The following is a 13,154-nucleotide window of genomic DNA, read 5'->3' on the forward strand; positions in this document are numbered from 1 at the left end:
TCCTCACTGGCACTTAGGAGATTCGCAATGAACTCCTGGACTATTACACATCCCTATATACCTCAAGGGTGGGACGCGACCTCACTGCTCAGGAAACCTATCTATCCGAAATCGCTCTGGTCTATTTGGAAAAGCACATGCAGGACTTTTTAGCCAAACCGATCAATGGAGACGAGGTAGTTAGCGCCTTCTCAGCCCTCAGAAGCTCTTCGGCCCCCGGCCAGGATGGCTTCACAGGGAATTTTATAAGTCATATAAAGACCTGTTGGCGCTGCAATTGATTGCAGTATACGCAGAAGCCCTAAAAAAGCAAATCCTACCCCCTACCCTTCGTGAAACCGTCATTGTTAGACCTGGCATCTTTGGTGTGGTTACCCCTGACTTTTTGCCTCTACCTCCTGTATTTTTGATGCTATGCTGGATTTCGTTTTTGCTGGTTTAGATGCTTTGGGCACTTTGCCACTGCTGATCAGTGTCAAAGTGCAAGTGCTCCCTTGGTAAATTGTTATATTGATTGGTTATCCATGATTGGTATATTTGTTTCACCTGTTAGACCCTAGTAAAGTGCACTGCGTGTGCCAGGGCTGGTGATTCAAATGCTACTAGTGGGCTGCAGCACTGATTGTGCCACCCACAGGAGTAGCGCTAAAATGATGTCTTAGGCCTGCTTGCCGTGCCTATGTGCAGTCCAGGACTGCCATGTCGACCTGGCTAGTGCACCCACTGACCAGGCCTTATCCTTCCCTTTCTGTACATGTCAGGCATCCCTATGGTGGCCCTAGGTACCCCCCTGGGCTGGGTGCAGTGTATCTGAAAGGTAGGGCATGTGCTGAGGTGTGTAACATGCCCTGGTAGTGAATTACAGCCATTTTCGTTTTTCACTGCTGAGAGGCTATCTTGCCCATAGGATAGAATGGGGAAGGCTGTTTACATGCCTATCTTCCCATAAGGGCAAGATAGAAAATCCAATTTTGGTATCTCTGTGTTCAGAATTTAATTATACATCTTTTTAGCAAGATGGTTTTTAAATTCACTGTGTGAGAATAGCACTTTTTAGAAAGTAGCTATTCTCCTGTTTAACCTTCCTGTGTGCCTGTGTGCTGGTTGGCTGACTGGTGTCATGTGATGGGCTAGGTGGCTCCAGGAGCCTGGATGAGTCAGCAGCAGGGTGAATAGGGAGATCTGCTTTAGATGGGTGGGAGGAGTAGTCCCTGGGTTTGAATAGGGCTGCCCCTGCCAGCACAAAGCTGGCTCCACCCCCTGCTGGCCAGGCTGAGGACTCTGCCTCTGCTGGCACAAAGAAGGCTCCACCTCCTGCTGAGCGTCTAACGACCCTGCCCCTCACTCTGAAAGGCACCAGGTGCTCCAGAGCAGAGCACACCCAGGAACCGGTTTGAGCAGGGGAATCCCCCCACTGGAACAAAGAGAGACAAAGACTTGGAGGGGTTTAAGAAGAGGACCCCAGACACCTAAACTTTCGATCACTTTGGAACTAAGAAGAAACCTCTGCCAAGGAGAAAGCTGAAAAGGACTGAAGAGGAGAAGACTGCCTGCTTGCTGTTTTGCTTTGTTGCCAAGGAGAGGGGAAGGACTTTGCTGTGTCCCCTTCTTTTGATTCTGATCTCCAAGGGCCTGAGAAGAGCTGGCTCCCTGTTAAGAAGTCCCAGGAACAAAAGGACTTCACCACCAGCTCCCCTGGAACTCTGCTGAGAGAGTTCTGACCTGCCTTGGAGTGCTTGCCCAGTCTTGGGGCCTCAGGAGGTCGTTTTGCTGTGTTTGGGAGCTGGGAAGCAGAAGCGTGAAAATTAGCAACTGGTACCCAACGCATCATCCGATTGCGTTTCGCTAGAACGAGAGTGCGTTGAAAATTTCATCGCGGCACCATCGCAACACGCAGGGTCCCCGCATCGCCGAGTGCGTCGAGCATCGTCCCGAAGCGTGAAGATTCCTGACATTGCGAGGGTCGTCTCAGAACCAGCTTGCGAGCCGCACCACTGCCGGTGCGTGAAAGTCTCCAGTCATCGGGTGCATCGACGCAGAGTCCCATTCCGTGGCGCATCGAGAGTTGCGGTGCCAGAAGACAACACTGCACCGCGCATCGTGCCACATCGAAGCGTGTCGCATCGAACCTGTGCGTGAAGCTTCCCCCTAAGAAACCTACGCAACGAAGGCCAAAATCATCGCATCCTCCCCTTACAGATCGGAGCCGGCGCATCCACCTCTGCTGCGTGAAGCAGGGCTGCTGCAAAGCCTCCCCAGGATCTCAGGAGTATCGCATCGCCTTTGCCAGCTTCCTTGTTATAGCTTTTGGGAACCTTATCGCAACTACAGGTACTGTTGGGCACGAAAGTGTCGCATTTTGTGCATTGTGAGTCGCATTGTGCAAGACACTGACTTTTACATCCTGGAGTACTTTCTGCAAGCTCTTGAACTATCTTTAAAGTAACCTTTTGAATTATATGTTGGTTTGTCTGTAGTATTTGGTCTTGTGAAGTTTTTAGTAAAGATACCTTATTTTTCTAAAACTGGTGTGGAGTAAATCTGTGGTGTTTTCACTGTGTTACTGTGAGTGTTGGTACAAATACTTTACACATTGCCTTTGATAGCCTAGACTGCTCAGGCCAAGCTACCTAGAGGGTGAGCAGGGGTTATCTTAACAGTGTATCCCCCTTTCCCTGACTAGAAGCAAGGGTCCCTACTTGGACAGTGGTACCTACCCTGCCAACTAGAGACCCCCAGATCTAACAGTCATTATTCTCCTTCCCAAGCCTGGCAGGGACCCGTCTCTATGCAGATCATACTGACTGCTGGCCTTGCTAGACTATAAAATCCTGGCCAAAGATCTAGCGATGCGCCTATCACTCCTGATTGAATTTATTATTTCCCCAGCGCTTTCAGGCTTTGTCCCTCATCGGACAACCTCACTAAATCTTAGAACGTTATTTTCAATTTTGCATAGGATTAACCCGGAGGTCCCGGCCCCCGCCATCCAGTTAGACAAGGAAAAAGCATTCGACTCCCTGGAGGGGCCCTTCTTTATATCCGTGATGCGCCGCATGGGAATGCCTAAGTGATTTATTGCCACTACTGAATTACTCTATAGTCACCCCACAGCTAGGCTCTGACTGAACGGTACACACTCCCGACCTTTCTCTTTATCCCGCAGTACCCCCTGTCTCCCTTATTATTCATTCTCGCCATGAACCCACTAATCTGGCACTTTCAAGAAAAACATCTCCAAAGAGGTCTCCAATTAAATAAACTGGCCCACTCTTGGTCTCCTTATATGCAGACGATACCATTCTTTATGTACGGAAACCCCAAACTAATCTTGACCCACTCATTAGGGAAGTAACCAGATTTGGACAACATTCAGGACTGGGCACCAACTGGCGCAAATCAGTTCTTTTCCCCTTGACTTCAAGCACACTGCAGTGGGAATGTGAATTCCCCCTTGAGCGGTGTACTGATTCCATCCAATAACTGGGCATTCATATCCACTTCGACACATCACACATCCTTTGTCTTAATTATGGCCAAGCAATCTCCGCTCTTGAGGCTCAGGTGGAGAGGTAGCTGCATTTGCCACTATCCATCGATGGCAGGGTAGCCATCATCAAGATGGTCGTGCTCCTCAAATTTTTTAATCTTTTAAATAATATCCCCATACCTCTCCCGAACAGGTTCTTTCTAACACTACGCTCCCAACTTATCAGGCTGATCTGGGGTGGCGAACAGCCCCACGTATGCTGGCAAGTGTTGACTGGTAGACAAATGCAGCTACGCCTTTGCGTGGTACCACCCAGACACTAGGATCACATCTCTCCATCCCGAAGCAGATTTCGTGCTGCCTGAGAAACTCTCCACAGTGCTGCCCAAAGGCGAGCCTAGAGACCGCGTCAACATACAGACGGTTTCCACCTCCAGCTGGGCCTGGGAAAAACTAAGGTGCATTACAGGCACTGACATGCTATATTCCTCGGTGCTACCCATTCCCAATGCCCCATGGTTGCCGATCACGGGGGAGAGGCTGGTACAACGCACCTTGAACAAATTCAGCATCACCAAAATGGGGGAGCTGTTCCCTAATGGACACGTCTTTTCTGTGGCACACGAGGAACGCTTCAGTCACGCCTCGTTTATTGACCGCTTCGTAATGGGGCGCATCCATTGAGCACTGCGGGCTTCCCTACCCAGTTTCTCTATCGAACCCGACCCATTCTCTCCCCTCTCCATGATCATTGAGAATCAGAGAGGGACTCCCCTTGTGTCTAAACTTTATAGGGCATGCTCAAACATTTTCCTGGTCACAGACAACAAGATTCGCAGAGCATGGGAGGATGATCTAGGGCGCACCATCATTGATGAGCAATGGCTCAAATGTTGCACAGTGACAAAGGACGTCTCACTCAATAGTCGACACAAACTGCTACATTTTAAATTTCTGCATAGAATATACGTCACCCCGGCCAGATCACACAGGCTTTACCCGGCCAGACCACACAACTGTTGCAAATGCAATACTCCATATGCAGATTTCGCCCATCTCACATGGACATGTCCCAAGATACAATTATATTGGGAAACAATACACAAGACACTGGGAGATATGACAGAATTGACACTAGTCCGCTCACCCGGGATCGCACTCCTGGGCTATGTGGTAAACTTCCCTAAAGGAATACAGAGATTTGCCTCCCTTAGTTTGCTGTTAGCCAAAAGGGGAATCGCACTATATTGGGGCCGCAAAACAGTTCCCACGCAACAAAACTGGCTGGATAGCCTAGCATACTGCAACACCAACAGAAAAGTTTACTACACCAAATTACCACGCTCCTCAAGCCCCAAAGACATCTGGGGACCATTCAGGGCTTATACCAGGAACACACGTCCAACTTCCACCGTGCAACTCGAAGTCGACATAGTCCCCACCGGAGTGGGATGAGGGGCGTATGCAACACAATAACCTGTTTCTGTATGTTGAAATGTACTTTATTAAGATTGACTGTTTTAATTTTATTTAATTGTTGAACAATGCTTTTATTTGATGGAGGACGGGGGTAGTGCTGGGGGAAACGTACTTTCTCTCCCCAGGGACTCGGACATCCCACTGGGACTGCATTTAATAACGATATTCTATTTGTTCCTTAATATCGGACTTTTGCTACATTGCCTTCTATTTGATCAGTATCAATGCATACTCTAGTTGAATGCACAGATGACAGTGAGTACTCATGTTTCTATTGCTGTAATGCACTAAAATGATAAATAAAATAAATAAATGAATGAGGCCTAGGAATGCGCCCTATCTTATTGATGGTGTGCATTCCTGCCCTGTAGTTTTGTCGCAGGGCAATGCAGCAACGTTCCTTGCAGCGCTGTCCTGCACCAAAACCTTCTGAAATGAGGCCCCAAGTGCTTGCCCTATTTTTAAGCACAGCTATTTTCTGTTCTTAAAAAACTATCTTTAACTGGAGTTAAAGGCAGTTTTTGGGGTTTTGCCACATACAAGAAATTCCTTGTAAATATCCCGAATCGTGGGTTAGTGGCAGTTTTTGCACGGGATTGCCTACCTTGCATCTCATTTTTGTTAAGTCCCACTAATTGTAGTGGCGATCCTAAAAATCCACGTTGATCCTGAAAACAGAGGCTAATTGCAGTTAATGACCACTTGTAAATATGGCGATAAAAAAGCTGCTATGGCAGCGTTAGCTCCTTGTACATATGTCACACAGTGTGGAGCGGCTGTGTCCCAAGAGCCAGAGCTGTCGACTTTGGAGCTGGGGAACCAGTTTCGAGTCTGTTGTCCTCTCAACATGCTGTGATTGTTGGCAAATCACTTCATCTCCCTGTGTCTACCAAAAACGAATGTGTCCTTGTGTAATGCAACTGGTGCTCATATAAAGTGCTCCAATACCTTCGGGTCGAGCTCGCGCTATGTAAAACTGAAAGAAAAAAAAGGTTTGAGAGGCGATTCAACAGAGGCTGTTTAGATTCCATGAGGAACGGAGCAGATGCATCTTGCCGTGCAGTAAGTTGATGAGAGGGTGTACCCTGAATGTTCGATCTTTCTGAAGGAATCAAAAGTAAAGCCGATTACATGTTATCCCAGTGACCTAATTCTGTTGGTCATTGTCAGAGCAAGACAAAGAGGAAGAGAGAGTTGAAGAGCACCCTATATGAAATGGGCAAGGGTGCTTCAGCACGTCCAGTGTGCCCACTCAATCTCATTGGTTGGTATTTGGTACCATCTGGGTGCCTCAGCCGCTATGAAGTTTGCTACACAATTCTGGCAGTTGAAGGTCGCCCACTCGTACCTTGTACGTAGGAAGGCATAAACACTGGATATGCGATGCAATTTTGATGTCCCACACGATTCTGGCTTAAGAAAGTCTGATGGTACCATATAACGCAACCAGACATTCCAATTTTTCGAGTCTGTTGGGTTCTTTCGTTCTTCAATGCTCCCTTCTGAGCACATAGATAGGGCATTAGGTGAGGCACCTATTGTGCACTTCTCAATTTTTCCATTTACAGGCAATCATGTAGCTAAACTCCTAGTCAGTGTGTTCATGATTGATTGACTCCACAGCAGAAGGCACAGTAAGGGGTCGCATGTGCAGCCTATGCAAATAAACGGACCGAATCAGACAGCAATCGGCAGCTCTGCTATAAATGAATATTTATTTCAAAATCATTTAGCTATGATGACTTACAAGCACACTAAGCAGGAATGATTGTCACGTCAGGCATGTGGCATCTGCTTTGCAACACACACTGTTAATCAGTTTTAGAAACTCTAAGCAGAATACACATATCAATAAACATAAACAATTTCAAATCCAAGACCTTAAATTTTCAGTCAGTTGTTGAGGGTTTTTAGCAGATAAACAATGAAATTCATTTTGCTTTACTAGGATGCAGAACATGTAGGAATATTACAGTAGAAATCAATGGGTTTAATTGAGTGGTGTGATGTGTGCAATTTGCATTCATGCAATTAAGTGAAATATTAGCAAAATGACGCAAAATTGAATGTAATTAGCTGGAAAGCAAATTCGTCTTTATTCGTCTATATTCTGCTGTTCTTATGAGTTTGCAGTAAAGTTGGACTGTAGTCCTGCAGTAATGGTGCTTTTGCTGGTATTTTTTTTTACAGTGAATGGTGAAAAATTATGCAATGTGGCATAATAACAATTTCGGGAAATTGCGCAAATTATGCCATGGTAATTTACATTTTGCCCAGGCTCAGTTTAATTTCCTGAATGATACCACTTCGGCTGACAGCAACTTATTTTAAAAGGTCTACCTATCCCTTTGAGAGGATATCTGTAGCCAGACAGTAACTATAAAGGTCAGTGTCTCTCCTTTGCATTCAAATTAGTGAACAGAGAATTGACATATGAAGTTCAATTTGACACATTTAAATCCATAAGTATGTTTAACAATAGTTCATATTTCTCAGAGCCAGACTTAATGAAATAAATTCATTAAACTGCTCTGCTGGGAGAGTCAATTATTAAGCTTTCCCAAATAGCAGATCAAGCCCACTGAAAAAATTAGGATAATTCTAGCACAGGCATAACCAGTGTGTCATTGGCTCTAGTATAAGAAAGGAAATCGCCCCCCCTGCCCACTGATTAAACAGTGAAATACATTAATAATCAGGGCTCAGTGGGCCCATTATACATCTGGTCAATTGCTGTAAAAATGGAAGCTATGCCTCTGCATTTAGGGAAATTAGGTTTTTGTTGATAAAGAAAGGCCCAGGGATGGAACCTCTATAACTACTAGCAGCACTTGCCTACAAAGTCACATTGGATAAAGGGAAGACAGACAGATCTCTGGATCCATTCACCACAGAAGGCCCATTTGACGTTTGAGAGGGAAAAAACAGGCCTGAGTGGGAGAAGAGTAGAGGCGTGCTACAAGTTTGGAGACAGCTGCCATTTTGGATTCTTCCCAGTATACTGAGCAATGGGCAAAGAGACAATGAGCAGACCTCAGGAGGTTTCAGTTACGCATAAAGGGATGATGTTGCATCACTGTGTTGTGTAGAAAGCACCCAAGTTCTAGAACTCTCCAACTCCATTACACAGAGAAGAACATCTGAGAAGAGGAACAGGAGGAGGCAGATGTACCAGTGCTGTTGATCAACCACAGTCAGTAATATGAAGGCTACCCTCTGGACTTCTAGGAGTGTTGTAGACTATGAGGTCCATTAGGATGTCGGGCGGTGGGACAACAGCAGCGCTGGCGGTGCGGAAAAATGCCTTTTTCCGCCCACCAGGAGCGGACATCATGTACGCCATATTAGTATAGACAAACATAGGCCAATTCCCGACCCCCGTGGTGCGACGCGCACTGCCATCAAAGTGCGCCCGCCACCGCAGCGGTGGGAGCCAATGGAGACTCACCGCCGTGCGGAATTACATTCGCCCCGCTCCACAAATTAGGATGACTCAAGCAAGCAGACGCACCGCTGCAGAGACACCACCCAACCAGAGATGGCAGAAGCTCGACAGCAGAGCGCAAAACCAGAGTCCCGGTCACGATCGCCATGAACCCAGCTCTACACGTCTTTCCGGTGCTGTACCTGCTACATCACCAGGAACTCATGGACTGCCGCGGATGCCGCTGCAGGTACGCAACAACACAACACACAACACACAACACACGGCCTGACACAGGGTCCAAATCCACATCAGACATCCTAGGGGGGACAGGGACACATCCACAACGGCCACCACACATCACCCACCTGACACAAACTCACCCCACTGAATCCTGGGCACACAGCTACTGCCACCATGTAGCAATGTCCCGTTCACGTCACCGCAGCGGCAAACACAAGCAAATACATGCGCACAATGCAGAAGAAAGGGCCAGTGCCAGGCATGGGCAGGGCACAAAGACCACAGGGCCACACCTACACCCACCACACACTAGCACACCCCATGAAGGCACATGCCATGTGCCCCTCCTGTGCAACCCATGCACAACAACAAGCCAGGGCAATACACACCCTGCACCACACAACAAGCAATCATGGAGACACACAATGCAGGAGTGGCTGCACAGGAACACACAACACACAGCACAGTAGCACAGGGCCAGGGAAACACACACAACACCACACTCAGGGAAACATAAATGAGGACAAGCAACAAATGAACAAAAACAAGGAATTAACATCCAAATGGACACACAGCTTGCACAGTAACACAAACATATAACAGACTGACACACACACACATACACACCCCACATGCCAACAGCAATGGAGCACAACAAATAGGGTAACCAAAGTGGGCTGCACACAAATGGAAGGCCATGGAGACACACAACAAGCATGTGTACATCACATCAGCACAAGGAACAGAGCACAACACCCTCACACCATCAAAGCACACATGACTGGCACAGTCAGTGAACTCAAACTACAGACAGCACAATGCAACAATCCAGGGAGACAGCAAGGCAAACCATTTATAGGCACAAGGATGAAAGCAAGGCCCTCAAGTCAAACTGGGAACAGCCACACATCTATACAACTACCCCACAGGAGCACACCAGCAGCACTACACACAGGGTCAATCTCCACACCCCAGGACAGACAAACACCAGTAAGAATCTACACACATTCCCCCCTCACACCAGCAGCACACAACACCAGTGCCAAACACACTGAAGGCTGGCAATACTTGACAGACAATACACACATAAACAACCACACACCCTGGGCTCAGCCACAGACATCACACACACACACAAGGATGCCACCACAAATGTGGAAACAAATGCAACAGACAAACACGTATCCCAACAGAAACACACACAGAGCCACAACAACAACAACAGACATGCCTTGTGCAGCTAAACTGGGGAAAGGCAATGGGAGCATAGACACAACAGGAGTGCGCAACCTCATCACTCAGCAAAAATGCACAGACAACATACCACAACACACACAAGAAGTGCACCATCACAGAACAACACAGCCACAGCACACAAACAACAGATGCACAGGCAGAACAATCACATAGCAAACACAGCACGACATCAGGGGATGCACACCAGGCAATCAGAAGGCAACATACACGCACAGCACTGCTTGCACAACAAGCGGTGTGCGCACACCAAGCATACCATACACACACAGACATCAGTGACAGAACAGCAACCCACACAACACCATAAAGCACAGCACAAAGACAACAGCACACCCAGGAAGTGAAGCAAAAACACAAACAACACACATACATACAACACAACACGCAATAGATGCACAAGTCTGGGACACAAAGGTGGAAACAACTTGACCACAGGACGGGGCAGCACACACAGTTGAACTGCATAGGAGCAACCATGACTGACAAACAGCACCAGAACATCACACATGACCCACTGGGGAAATGCCCTGAGTGACACATTGACCCTGGACAAAGAACTGCACCACAAAGCACAGTGCCACAAATGAAGTCATGGGGAGGCACACACACATACAAACCAAGGGGACAGCTCACACCAAAGTGAAGTGTACTGCATGTCAGTAGAGGACATGGCAGGAGTGTACCATACACAAAGAGAGGGAGTGCAGACGCACAATGTGTAGGCAGCTGAATGCACATATAGGGGAGGGCATGACAACACACACAACATGCCACACTAGAGGCAAGAAGGCACCATGTGACAGCAAGGCATGAGAAAACACAACCACAATAGCAGTGTGGAGCAGCAGGTCTGCACAGTCCCCACAAACAGCAACAAGACACATGGATGTGCAACAAAACACAACACTGAATTGCCAGTTAAACTCTCTGCATACTCACAAGTGACAAAAACAACAAGTAGGAGTCAGATAGAACTGCAAGGACACACCAACACACTGCACAGTGCACAACATACAACTCACACATGGACATACAACCACATCCACAGGGATGAACAATCAAAACAAAAGGCACACAACTCCTGGGTGACGTGTGTAGTTGACATTGCAGAGGCATGCACACATCAACACTCCCCACAAACTCACCCCTTCACACTGCACACTACCTGGCCATCCAAGAGCACAAATGAAAATTAAGCCATGGGACTAGGATGACTGGCCATCACAAGATGACCCCACACATACACTACTGGGCACACATAAAGTAAGAACACACATACATGATGATCCTGGACAGCCTGCCTGAAATACTGTGTGCAGAAACCCGCTCTGTGCTGGCAGTGACCCCCCCCCGACATGTGTACAATAGAGCCAACATGAACCAATCAAGTAAATGACTACTGCTAACCATTCGAAATTGACACCATTGCCACCACAAGTATCTGGGTCAAAAAGAAATGAAGACCCTGTCACCCCTAAAAAAAGAGAGTAAGTGAGCCCAAACATTGACCATGTTGAAGTGCCACCCAGACCATGTGGCACAGTAAACCATATACACACAGCTAAATAACTTTATTCAGTAAGGACACTGACAACATAGACAACAGGAGCAACTATCTTTATTCACATATTGCACAGATAGGTACCATGAGAAGAGAAGAGCAAGACACAAGATGCAGAGCATGTCCATGAGAAGCTGCACAGGCAGGGGGCACACAGCAGTGAACGACAAGGCCAGTGGCCAGGACAAAGTGAAGACTGAGTCCATGAGAAGCTGCACAGGCAGGGGGCACACAGCAGTGAACGACAAGGCCAGTGGCCAGTCCAGGGTGCAGACTGAGTCCATGAGAAGCTGAACAGGCAGGGGGCACACAGTAGTGAACGACAAGGCCAGTGGCCAAGACTAAGTGCAGACTGAGTCCATGAGAAACTGCACAGGCAGGGGGCACACAGCAGTGAACGACAAGGCCAGTGGCCAGGACAAAGTGAAGACTGAGTCCATGAGAAGCTGCACAGGCAGGGGGCACACAGCAGTGAACGACAAGGCCAGTGGCCAGTCCAGGGTGCAGACTGAGTCCACGAGAAGCTCAACAGGGAAGGCTCCAACACAGCAGTGAACGACAAGGCCAGTGGCCAGGACAAAGTGCAGACTGAGTCCATGAGAAGCTGCACAGGCAGGCGGCACACAGCAGTGAACGACAAGGCCAGTGGCCAGGACAAAGTGCAGAATGAGTACATGAGAAGCTGCACAGGCAGGGGGCACACAGCAGTGAACGACAAGGCCAGTGGCCAGGACAAAGTGTAGACTGAGTCCATGAGAAGCTGCACAGGCAGGGGGCACACAGCAGTGAACGACAAGGCCAGTGGCCAGTACAAAGTGCAGACTGAGTCCATGAGAAGCTGCACAGGCAGGGGGCACACAGCAGTAAACGACAAGGTTAGTGGCCAGGACAAAGTGTAGACTGAGTCAATGAGAAGCTGCACAAGCAGGGGGCACACAGCAGTGAACAACAAGGCCAGTGGCCAGTCGAGGGTGCAGACTGAGTCCATGAGAAGCTGCACAGGCAGGGGGCACACAGCAGTGAACGACAAGGCCAGTGGCCAGTCCAGGGTGAATACTAAATCCATGAGAAGCTGCACAGGCAGGGGGCACACAGCAGTGAATAACAAGGCCAGTGGGAAGGGCAAAGTGCAGAGTGGCCAGGCCAGGGTGCAGCCTGAGTCCATGAGAAACTGCACAGGGAATGTGTGCGACTGTACCTTTCCATGGTCAGGGGGCAACAATGTGCAGTACAGGCCCACCTGTGTGAGACACAAGTGTGTGAGAGTGACTAACACTCAGACTTGGCTGTCAGGCGGACTGGGAGCTGGCTGTGTCTCTGGGACTGTCGGGGCACTTGACGGGGGAGAGAGCGGAACAGCTGAGGTAGAGCTATCAGTGGCTTGGCAAGCCAGAGGGCTGCTTGGACCAGGTGGTGTAGTGGCACGTGGAGGTGGAGTCATGCAGACGGGAGTCACGGTATGGCTGGGAGATTGTGGAGGGGTGCCCTTCCACTTCTTGGGGATCCTAAATGGCTTGCCTGACTTTGGATCAATGGGAAGTGGTGTGGGCACAACAGGCACACTCACCACCACTGCTGCAGCAGGTGCAGGTGCTGGCAGCCCCTCTGGTGATGTGCTGGACCCAGCGGAACGCTTTGCCTTGATTCGCCTCTGCCCCCCTTCCCCTGTTTATTAGGTGTTACCCCTACAGTGCCCTCTG

The sequence above is a fragment of the Triturus cristatus genome, chromosome 1_2 (genome assembly GCF_964204655.1).
Source record: "Triturus cristatus chromosome 1_2, aTriCri1.1, whole genome shotgun sequence".
Lineage (NCBI taxonomy): Eukaryota > Metazoa > Chordata > Amphibia > Caudata > Salamandridae > Triturus > Triturus cristatus.